The following is a 12,904-nucleotide window of genomic DNA, read 5'->3' on the forward strand; positions in this document are numbered from 1 at the left end:
ATAGAGATGATGCTTTTTATGTTAAGGATGAAGTGCTAAAAATGAATGAATCTCTAAAAACTGAGTTAGAAAAGGAAAGAGAGATTATCAGGAGTTGGACTAACTCTGGCAGAACAACTCAAAATTTGCTAAGTAGTGAAAATTGGAAAGAAGGCTTAGGTTATGGAGAGGATAAGAATGATAAAGGAACTGTAGAAATTAAGCCTGTTGTTAAGCAAAAGCCAAAGTTAAAACCTGTTAAGTTTGTAACTGTAAAGTCTGATAATGAGAAATCAGAAGTTAAAGAGGAATTAACTTCTGACAAACTAAAACAGGAAAAGACAGCTCAAGTAAACATAGGCTTGATGACTAAGAAGCAGCTTAAGCATAAGCTGAAAGATGTTAAGAATGCAAACAAGGTAAAATCACCTAGGAAAAATAGGAATGGAAAGGAAGGTGTGAATAAAAGCAATGATTATAAACCTGTTCCTGATGCTTCTAGGAAAACATGTCATAACTGTGGAAGTTCTAACCATCTTGCTTCTTTTTGCAGGAAGAATAAGAACATTAACTCCTTACCTTCAAAATTAGGAGTTAAGAGTCAGTCTGTTAGATATAAACCACAAAATCCTTGTTTTTATTGTGGTAGTTTATGGCATTCCATTTATACTTGTAAGGAATATCATAGTTTATACTATGATTATTATCAAATAAAACCTTTTTTAAAAAAGTTTCCATTGTTCCTTCTAGTGTAAATTCTGATACAAAGTCTGATAGTGTAAATTCTGATAAGAAAAATGTTAACATAAACTCTGATGCTAAATCCGCTGCAAATGTTAACAAACTTGATAAGACCAAAGGATCCAAGCAAGTCTGGGTCCTTAAAACTAATCATTAGTGGTCTTTGTGATGGCAGGGCAATAGGAAAAATATTCTAGTTCTGGACAGTGGAAGTTCAGGACATATGACTGGAAATAAGGCCCTGCTATCAGACTTTGTGGAGAAAGCTGGCCCAAGTGTTTCTTATGGAGATGGCAACATTGGAAAAACATTGGGATATGGCAATATCAATCTTGGGAATGTCATCATTAAAGAAGTAGCTCTGGTCTCAGGACTTAAACACAATCTGCTGAGTATAAGTCAAATATGTGACAGAGGTTATCATGTTGATTTCGTTGAAGAACACTGTGAAATTGTGAGTAAATCTAAAGGCAAAGTTGTTCTGAAAGGATACAGGCGTGGTAACATTTATGAAGCTAAGCTTTCAACAAGAACTGATGGTTCTGCAATCTGTCTGATGAGTAGAACATCAATTGAAAAAAGCTGGAATTGGCACAAGAAACTCTCTCATTTAAATTTCAACAATATAAATGAACTGGTCAAGAAAGATCTTGTGAGAGGACTGCCAAAGTCATTATTTGCTCCTGATGGCCTTTGTGATTCTTGTCAGAAGGCCAAACAAAGAAAATCTTCATTCAAGAGCAAGACTGAATCATCAATCTTGAGCCTTATTATCTATTACATGTTGATCTATTTGGTCCAGTAAATGTCATGTCTATTGCAAAGAAGAAATATGCATTGGTCATAGTGGATGAGTTCACTAGATACACATGGGTGTATTTCTTGCACACAAAAAGTGAAACTGCATCTATCTTGATTGATCATGTCAAACATCTGGATAAATTGGTCAAAGATTTTGTGAAAACCTTAAGGAGTGATAATGACACTAAGTTCAAGAATTTGATAATGGAAGAGTTCTGCAAAAACCATGGAATAAAGCAGGAATTTTCTGCTTCTGGAACTCCACAGCAAAATGGAGATGTTGAAAGGAAGAATAGAACTCTCATTGAAGTTGCACGTACAATGCTTGAAGAAGCAAAGCTTCCAACCTATTTCTGGGCTGAAGCTGTGCAGACTGCTTGTTTTACTCAAAATGCAACTCTCATTAACAAGCAAGGAAAAACACCTTATGAGTTGGTGAAGAAAAAGAAGCCAAATCTGAAAGTACTTTCATGTATTTGGATGCAAGTGTTTTGTTCTCAAGACTCATCCTGAACAGCTATCCAAGTTTGATCTAAAAGCTGATGAAGGAATCTTTGTTGGATATCCACTTTCCACAAAAGCCTTCAGAGTCTATAATTTGAGAACAAAAGTGGTCATGGAATCTATCAATGTCTCCTTTGATGACAAGAAGATTACTGGTCTTGAAGATTTTATTGACCATGATCAGCTGAGATTTGAAAATGAAGACTCAAATTCTGATACTGAAAATCCTGACAGTCTAAGTCCTGATACTGTAAAATCTGATGGATTAAACTCTGATGTTATTGAAACTGTGGTGACTACGCCAAAGGAAGATGCACCTGTGCGGGGGGGCATACTCAAGATCTTACCACATCTTAAGAAACATCAGAACATACTTCTGGATCTTCAAGTTCTGATTTGTCAAGTTCTGATAAGCCATGTTCTGATAGTGCTGAAAATCTAAATTCTGAAGAATCCAACTCAGAGAGCATAGTTTTAGGGGGAGCATCAGAAAATGAAAATAAAGACATCATGGATCATGGGGGAGCAACCAGTTCTAGAGAAAACCTTCCATCTGCAAGGAAGTGGACAAAATCACATACACCTGATTTGATAATTGGAAATCCTGACGCAGGTGTCAGAACTAGAACAGGTACTTCAAACGAATGTCTTTACAATTCTTTTCTCTCTCAGACTGAGCCAAAGAAAGTGGAAGAAGCTCTTCAAGATGCTGATTGGGTGCAAGCAATGCAGGAAGAGTTAAATGAATTTGAAAGAAACAAAGTCTGGACCCTAGTGCCAAGACCAAAGAATAGATTTGTTGTTGGTACAAAGTGGGTATTCAGAAACAAAACTGACAGTGATGGCATAATTATAAGGAATAAGGCAAGGCTGGTTGCAAAAGGATATTCTCAACAGGAGGGAATTGATTATGATGAAACATTTGCACCAGTTGCTCGGTTAGAAGCCATAAGGATATTTTTGGCTTATGCTGCTCACAAAAAGTATACTGTCTTTCAAATGGATGTGAAAAGTGCTTTTCTCAATGGAGAATTGGAGGAGGAAGTATATGTTGAACAACCTCCAGGCTTTGTAGACTCCAAACATCCAGATTATGTCTACAGGCTTGATAAAGCACTTTATGGACTTAAGCAAGCTCCTAGAGCATGGTATGAGACTTTAGCTCAGTTTCTTCTGGAAAGTGGATTCAACAGAGGAACAATAGACAAAACAGTGTTCTACCTCAACCATGGAAATGACTTACTTCTGGTCCAAATTTATGTTGATGATATCATTTTTGGGTCTACAAATGACAAACTTTGCAAGAAGTTTGCGAAACTGATGCAGTCAAGGTATCAGATGAGTATTATGGGGGAACTTAGCTATTTTGTGGGCCTTCAAGTCAAGCAGAATGAAGAAGGCACTTTTATTTGTCAAACTAAGTACACCGGAAACTTGCTGAAGAAATTTGGAATGCAAGATTGTTCAAGTGCATCCACTCCCATGGCCACTGCAACAAAACTGGATAAGGATACTGGTAAATTAGTAGATATTACTGATTACAGAGGTATGATTGGCTCTCTACTTTATCTAACTGCTAGTAGACCTGATATCATGTATGCTACCTATCTTTGTGCAAGATTTCAAGCAGATCCAAGAGAACCTCACTTAATAGCTGTGAAAAGAATTTTTAAGTATCTTAAAGGAACAGCTGATCTGGGATTGTGGTATCCTAGAGAATCATATTTTAAACTAATAGGTTACTCAGATGCAGATTTTGCAGGTTACAAAATTGACAGGAAAAGCACAAGTGGAAGCTGCCAATTTCTTGGAGGCAGATTGGTTTCTTGGTTCAGCAAGAAACAAAAGTCAATTTCCACATCAACTGCAGAAGCAGAGTATATTGCTGCAGGAAGCTGTTGTGCACAGATTCTTTGGATGAAGAATCAGTTACTGGATTATGGGTTAACATATTTTAAAATCCCTATTTACTGTGATAATCAAAGTGCTATTGCTATGACATGTAATCCAGTTCAACACTCTATGAAAAAGCACATCAGCATCAGGTACCACTTTATAAGGGAACATGTGGATGAAAGTACAGTGGAATTGCTTTTTGTTCCAACAGATCAACAACTAGCAGATATCTTCACAAAACCATTGTGTGAAGCCACTTTTACAAGATTGGTAAATGAACTTGGAATGGTTTCAGATTCTTTCTCTAAATCTGCTTAGTCTTGTTCTGTTATATCAGACTTTATGATCAATATTTATAGAATTTAATCTCTTTGTGTATTATGTGCTTAATTGACAAATATGTTTAAGTACCGACTGTTGTCTGATATATGTTTCTAAACTCTGATAAGTGACATGTCTGTTTAAGTAACTATTCAATCCTATGAGGATAACTGTGCTAGATACTGATCTAGTAGTCTTCAATAAACAAATGATCCCATGTAAGAAGTAATTATTTCTGTGGAAATCTATTAACACAAGCAAAATTCTGATAATTGAGCTTAGTTGAGTTTACTTTGTTTATCTTATTAATAAGTCACAAATTAGAATAATGCTACTCATCTGTTAAGTTCTGATACTAGTAAATCTGCTGAATGCACTAAGTGCTGATAAACCTCACTTATCAAAAGAAAAAGCAAAAGCAAAAGGATCAAAGAATAAAATCAGGTACTCCTTTGAGATCTAGAGCAAAAATGTGGAAGGGACGACCCAAGTGCATTGCTGGTATTAAGTAAATATGCATTAGAAAAGCAAAATATTTTCTTGGTGACTTTTCACACTCTATGATTACTGGAAAAATACTCTGATAATAGCATAAATTATGATAAGCAGTCGTGACTCACTTACACTGAGAAGCCACTGTGAAATGGAATTTAAAAAGATGCATAAAATTAGCACAAAATAGTTGAGGTGGACTCAAGCATGAACTTATTCAACAGTAGGTTTCAGAATAATGATAACTCTTTAGCAAAGTTTTAGTTATGCCTTATTTGTAAGATGTACTGAAGTGACTTAGACTTTACTCTTTGTCTGACATTTAGCTTAATGCACACACTAATCACTCTATATGAATGATGAAAATTACTGTGGTGGTCTATGTTGTTTTAGATAAACAGTCATTGTGTCACTTTGCACAAATTCTGAGGACAAGTTCTGATTGCATGTTCTGATGATTAAGTTCTGAAGAATATAACTCAGAACTTGTATGAGGACTTACTAAGATAGGCATTCCTTTTTCAAGTTAAGAAACTATGTTCTGATGACTGTTAAGTTCTGATATAAGTCTAAGTTCTGATATTACAGTCTAATTCATTACTTAACTTATCTATGGATAAAATTTGATAACAATCTCGGTTCAAACTAGAATATGTTGAAGTGGAAGATTAATAGTCACTATGGTTAGGGTTAATGGTATTCGTACTTGAACAGTCAACTTTTACTTGCTTCTTGTGCGCATTAAACCATGTTTTCTCTTTCCAATGAATGTTTTTCTTTTTCCAAGTCTGGGGAGACGAGGTAGAATTAATTCTACCTGTCAATATTAAATTTCTTTGCATCTCCTGGCATTCTCCTGCCTATATAAGCAACCACTTCACATCAGCCTTCCCATCAAATCTTTTCTCACAAACTTACCTTCATACTTTTTCTATCAAAAAAACCATGGTCAGATACAACATGTTTTTGAACTACGAAACCTTCAATATGAAGCTAAGCTGTGCCGATTGGCAGTAGGAATGGCACATCACTGCCATTCCTGATGAAAATATGGGACTCTGTCCCACAGGAGGTACTCACCCACCTCATGTTCTTCTATATGGACTACCATCGCAATCTGGAGCGATTGAAGGAGGAAAGGCTAGAAGCTCTCCTCCAGCAAGAGCGAATCATTCGACTCGCCATTCTGTTTGTCGAGAGTCGGAAGAAGAAATGATTTAATTTCTTCTTCCTATTTTTCTTCATCATCAGCCTTGCCCTGCTTCTTCAGCTAGGACTAAGGCTGTTGATGTTAGGTTTAGCAGCTTAGGGAAATCTTGTACAAGTACTGATGTAATTTCAATTTCATGAATGTATTCTCTTGATATATTAATGAAATTTGTTTTTGTTTCAAGATTTTGTCTCTGAGATATTTTAATGCATTGTTAAATCCTGTTACATATTCATATTCTGATGACCATATAAATATTGTGTTAATTTAAGTTCTGATTTTCCTTTATCAGTACTTACTCATCTGATTTATCTTGGTCATTTTCACTTGATTTATTTTCAGAATATTAATGTTGCAGTGAAAAATAATTAAATACGTGGGAACGGTTTCAATTTTGATTAAAACTATTTCACCTTGATTAATGGAATATCTGGGTAAGTGGAACGGTTTTTCCTTGAAAAACGGCAAGTGGGTAAGTAATGACTCCTGTTTTCTTGAGCCCAGTAACTATTCGTTATTACTGCATGTCTGACAGGTGTCCAACGGTAACATTTTTTTTCAGAGTATAAGTAAGACAGAGAGAAGATTTTTTTAATCTTTTATTTTACTTCATATTTTTTCTCTCCTTGCTTTTACTCTCTTTCTTCTTCTCACGTTGGTTTTTCATACAGACATATTACCAAACACCTAACAGGCACTCTTACATCTCAATTTTTCACATGGCACCTAAGGATTTAATCATTGATGGAGCTAAATTTGTTCCAAACAACTATGCTGCAGTTCTTGATCATGCTGAAGCTCCATCTGAATTGCATTTTGTGCAAGATCTTCTTGCATATAGTGAGATTGGGTATGCATTGACCCAGCCTTCCGTCTTTTCGAGCCAACAAGTTCTGACATTTTGGCGGACTGGGCACTTTGATAATGGTGGTACTCATGGCACTCCTAGTATTGTTTTCGAAGTGGGTGATTCTTCATATGCGGTTACTCCTGGTACAATATGCAGGGCTCTACATCTTCCAGAAGGATGTACTTTTTCAATTCTAGAGGAATCCGCTCTTCAGGAGTTAATGGCCACTTTGGGGTATGAACAGAGTTTGGTAAAACTTGGGCAGTTGAAACGGGCTCATATCAGAAGAGAATGGAGCTTCTTCTTCGACTGCATCACTAAAGCTTTTGGAAACAAGTGTTCGAATTTTGATGCTATCCCAATTATGAGTCAGCACATCGGGTATGCTGTTATAAACCAAACTCATTTTGATTTTGCAACTGCTTTAATTGGTTTTATTGGGGATAGGATGACAGAGGATAGGAATGTTGTTTACTTTGCTAGATTCTGTCAACTTATATATACTTTTTGTACTGATGAACCTCAATTAGTCAGTTCCTCAACTCCACCTTTTAAGGTTTCCAAACGCTACTTTAATGACCTGATAAATGCTGACACTAAGAAATCAGTGGTTAGACCATTACAGATTCCTCAGTCTGTAAAACAGATCTTAGTAAATGCTGATCCTGATACTTATCGATCTGTTTATTCTGATGTCCAACCAACAACAACCACCCAAACACCACAACAATCAGCACCAACCACTCATTCTACTCAACCAACCCTCAGGCAATATATCAAATCCTATCTATCCACTTCACAGACTGTTCAACCCTCATCCTCAGCACCTACTATGAAGCCTTCCTCTTCCAAACCTAAGAGGACAAAGACTGTTCCTCAAACACCTCAAAAGAGAAGGAGGATTGCTTTGAGAGATGAATCTGATACTGAGGAACAGGTTCCTTCTTCAGAACCTGTTGTTTATGAAGCTGAGAAAGAGACTTCTCAGAAGGATTCTGGAATTGGGGGATCTAGGCTTCTCAAGAGGCTTAGAAGAATGACAGTTCCTGAAACTCCCAAGGAATCCAACTCTACAAAGAGATACAAGAAACAGAGGGCAAATAGGCCAGTTTCAGATGATGAAGAGGAAGCAGCTAAGAAAGGGGATCAGGAATCTCTGATCTCACAAGAAAAGGAATTTGCTAAAGTTACGTCTTCTCCATCAACTCCATCTAAGGAAGCTGTTTCTGAAAAGGTCAACACATCCTCTGTATCTCCTGTTGATCCAGGCACAAGTGCTGATATTGATGTTCAAAACTTGGTTGTGCCTGAAGTAATTCTCTTAGAAGCTCCAACAATAATTAATCCTTCAACAACACCTGTTACTGATGCTGTTCAAACTCCAGAGTTATCTACAACACCTTCTCTTCATCTAGATGCTGATGATCAGACTTTAGGTGAGCATCAGGATATGGCTGTTGATCAGAACTTAGAACCAGATCAGCAATTAGAGGATGCTGAAGCCTCCATTGCTACTCACACTGTTGTTTTATCAGAGGATACTGAGTTTGTAAGTTATGATACTGCAAATGCTGGAGATACTGGTGATGCTGCTCCAACTGCAGATGCTGATGAAGCAGGTCCTTCAGGACATGCTCCTCAACAGGCTATTCTTAAGTCTGAACTTGTTAAGAAGTTTGTTACCAGAGAAGCACCAGTGCCTTGGAGTGAAACTCCTGCAGGACAGGATTGGACTAAGGAATGGAACTCAGTCACCCGTGTTACAACTGCACAGAATCTGGCTGAGCAATTGACAAAAGCTGATGAGATGTTAAGTACTGATGATTTCAAAACACAGCTTAGAGTCACTGTATTGAGTACTAAACATTTACAAGGTCTTCATTCAAATACTCATGCAGAGTTACATCTCTTAAGGGAAGAACTAATGAAGCAAGAACAAGTTCACAAGATTGATAAGAAAAAGTTCTTCCAACCTACCTTTCACAGGATTGCTTATATTGAGAAGACTCAAGATAATCAACAAGCTCAGATTGATGATATTCTGAAAAATCAAGCTTCTCAGCAATCACAACTTAATGAAATTCAAGCCTCGGTGGAATTGCTTGTCTCTCTTCTTCTACCTGCTGATGCCAAAAAGGGGGAGAAAGTAATTAAGTCCAAATGCAAGACTGATAAGATACTGAAAGGGAAGGATGATGAAAAGGATGATCAAGGAAACTCTAGAATGGGTAGAGGTCATAGGCAAGGTAGAGGTTTCACATCAAGAAAAGCTGAAATCACAAGTCACAGGACAAGTTCTGATACTGGGAAAAGAATAAGTTCTGCTACTGGTAAAAGGATAAGTTCTGATGAACTTTTAGATCTTGATGAGGAAATGTCAAGACAGTTATTTCTTCAAGAAAATCCAGGAATGGACTTGGAGAGTTTAATGGAAGAAGAAGCCAGACTTAAATCAGAGAAAGTCACATCTAAATCCGAAGCTTCTGGTAAAAAGCCACTTCCAAAACTCAAAGGCATTGTGATCAAAGAAAGGACACATACTGAAGCAACATTGGCTAAATCACAACCGCAGATAGATCCAAGATCCAAGGGTAAAGAAAAGGTTGGTGAACCTATTAAGGTTTATGTGCCTCCTGAGGATGAAGAAATTACTTATGAAAAGGATGATCTTGCTCTGATTTTAAGAAAAGTTCTTAAAACGACCTCTGACATGGCTCAAGTTGTTCAGAGTCAAGAAACTGTAAGTTCTGATATTCAGAAGAAGCAAGTAACCTCTGACATAGCTCAAGTTAACTTGATATCAGAAGATAGACCAAAGACACTCCTACCAGGTTTCACTAAAGCAAAACAGACTCAACCTTTGAAGACTACTGCAAGTGGTTTTGAAGCTAGAGTAGTTACTGGAAAGGAAGCAAGAGATAAAACTGGATTGGGAAGTGCTGATGAAAGAAGAATACATAACACTACCAATGATCCAACTTCCTTGAGTGAACCAGGTAATTGGAGCAACTCCTGAGAGATTAAATCAACTGGAATCTGTACAAGTGGTTTATCATACCTACTTGAAAGAATACATCTTGTTGTATTTCATGACAGATGGTAGGGTTTATCATATAAGGCAAAATGCCATTCCATTGAAGTATTTTGAAGAATTGGAGCATGTACTATTCTTACTTCAAGTGGATGACAGATTGACAGGAACTGCTGCAAACTATTTGAAAGATCAGATTCATAGACAGAAAAGGCTTTATTCTGTTAAGTCTGACAGCACATATGTTCCAAAGTACAGAGATCACAAGGGTGATATAGTTTAAATGAAGCCCAATTCTGCTCAAATTATAACTATCTTTCTAGGGTACAGGGCTGTGGAATTCAATCTTGAGTTTGATAAAGCTTATTTGATCAGACTGGATCAGGATATAAAAAAAGTAAAGATTAATGATCTCAGGGCTGCAATCTTTCAAATTGGTGAAGATACCGCAGAGCTTAAAGATGCCAAAAGGAGAATGATTGATGAACTTAGATATGCTGAGAGATGTTTGTTGAAGAACTATCTCAGAACAATTCCTAACATCAGAGAGATCAGAAGATGAAGCCAAGTCAAAGGTCTACAACTGCTTAAATTCTGATTTTTGTATAGACTGAAGCTGTTATCAGAAGTTAAATATTGGTAAAGCTTTAAGGACTGTAAGTTGTAGTTATCTAGTCTAATTCTCATGCATTTGTACTTAATGTTTTTAACATCATCAAATATCTATTAAACTTGTATATTATGCTAATTCACAAGTTGGGGGAGATTGTTAGATATATTTGATAATGTCATGGCTAATATGATTTATGTTTAGTTTTCAGATCTTACTTAACAGGACAAATCAGTACTTATACTGGAAGTCAGGACTTAAGGATATCAGTACTTATATTATCAGGAGATAATCATCAGGAGATGGATATCAAAACTTAAGTGCTGAAGGATGTTCAGATAAGGACAGTAGCTGATTAAAGGAAAGAAGATCGAGATAAACATAAGAAGAGATATGCATGAAGAAGGAATTCTATGAAGAATAGAATACTTGGAAGAAAGATATCTGATTGATATATTTTAGGAAGCAGAATTATATTCCATATCAATTAGCGATTATCTTGTAACTGTGTAGTATATAAACACAGACATAGGGTTTACACTATAAGTGTTATCATATTCGAGAAGATTATTCATTATAACCCTAGCAGCTCTCGTGATATCTGTTCATCACTGAGAGGTAACAGTTCCATACTGTAACAGAGTTTACTGTTTCAATAAAGTTTGTTTTCTGTTACTTAAGATATTAAAGTTCGATTTGATTGTACTATACACTGTATTCACCCCCTCTACAATGTGTGTGACCTAACATTTTCACTGTCCTCGGTGAAGGTAATAGTAAGGAATCAGGCATACCTACTTGGAATCAGGATCCTCACCCCCAAGGGGTGGAGTGTCAGGCATGTCTGGAGGTGGATACACAGAGTCCTCACCAAATACTAGCCACTAGATGTCAACACATGTGGTTCTAAAAGCAGTCCCTAGTGCCTGGGTGAGATCACGTGCAAACCGACTATAGATGTCATGCATCACATCCATCCTCCTCGCTAGACGCCTATACTGCGCCATGCTCATACCAACTCCAACATCTGCTCCTGTTTCTTCCTGCTTCTGCTACGATGGTTGCTGTGACTGGGATGGCTCTACTTCCTCACCCAACTGAGCTCTCTATACCGCTTTACGGGCATGCTTCGACCCACCAGCAAACGTCTGATCAGCTGGCCGTTTACCCGGAAGAAGGTCATATGAATAACCAAGCCCCTTAGGATCGGTCTTACCACCGTACCACTCCACCATGCTCAATAATGTCAAACTATCGATAGCAGAACTAGGAAGCCGAAGCTGCTCATGTGCGTCCCAAGGAACACCAACTGCCACACATAACGTCATCACAATAGATGCATAGGGTATAGAACCTGTAGTACTCCCTCGCAAAAATCTCAGAATCCCTTGGTGAATTACCATACCAAGGTCCATATAGCCCCTGCAAAATACCCCATAACAAACGTGCACGCTCCATAGTAATATCATGCACGTTAGAAGATGGCATGATGTTAGCACAAATAAAATAATTCCATGCACGTGCAAACCTATTCATGCACGAGGTAGGGAATGTGGAATAATCATTCGTGCCCCTCTTGAACTTCCAGTGAGTCTCAGGCACACACAGAGTAGAAACTATCAAATCTAAATCAAACTCCTCCGGAGCCTTCTTGTTCCAAATATCCTGACCAGGCTTTCTCGCGGGTTGCTCAATCACCCTCCTTATTGCCTCAACACTATACTCCATAATCATCCCCCTAACCATAGTGATACAATTCTTCTCCGCCTTCGCATTAGCATAAAACTCATGAACCACACTCGTGGGCACAACAGCGGGTGCCTCGCAAAAAGCACCCCAGTCCATCTCCAAGATCATCTCCAACAACTTACCATCTTTCCCTGATGGCAGAAAACCACGCTCCTTGGCTATAGGCTTCGAGAGAAGCCTCATATACTGTGCTTCAGCCTCGGGAGTTAAAAACCTTGGCCTCACACCACTTGCACTTGAAGAATCAGTGGTTTTGCTGCTTACTTGAGTTCGTTGTCTTTTGGGTGCCATTGGGATTGAATATGACAGAATAAAAGATAGGTGTTTGAGAGAGAATTGTCTTTGAGAATTTGAGAAGTGATGGAGAAGTTTGGGTATAAGTGTGTGTATATATAGGAGGTTGGAAGGGAATTAGATATGGAATAGAAGTGGGAATTGAATATAGGAATAGTAGGAATAATGGGTTTGATTTAGAGAGGGAAATTTGGGATGTGGAAGAGTAAAATTCAGGTAGAAATTAATTTTTGGAAAAAGTCCCTGATTTTCTCTTTTCCCAGCTTTTATATTTTTTTCGGATTCAAGGGGCAGCGTGGCCACGTGCTACCTCAGCACGGGCGCGTCGTGCTTCTGCCTTTTCAGCGTGGCCGCCCCGCTAGGCAGCGCGGGCGCGCTCTGTTTCTGGAAAAGTGGTGCGGCCGCCCCGCTTCCTCAGCGCGGGCG

Source organism: Apium graveolens, chromosome 8 (assembly GCF_009905375.1).
Source record: "Apium graveolens cultivar Ventura chromosome 8, ASM990537v1, whole genome shotgun sequence".
In the NCBI taxonomy this organism is placed as follows: Eukaryota; Viridiplantae; Streptophyta; class Magnoliopsida; order Apiales; family Apiaceae; genus Apium; species Apium graveolens.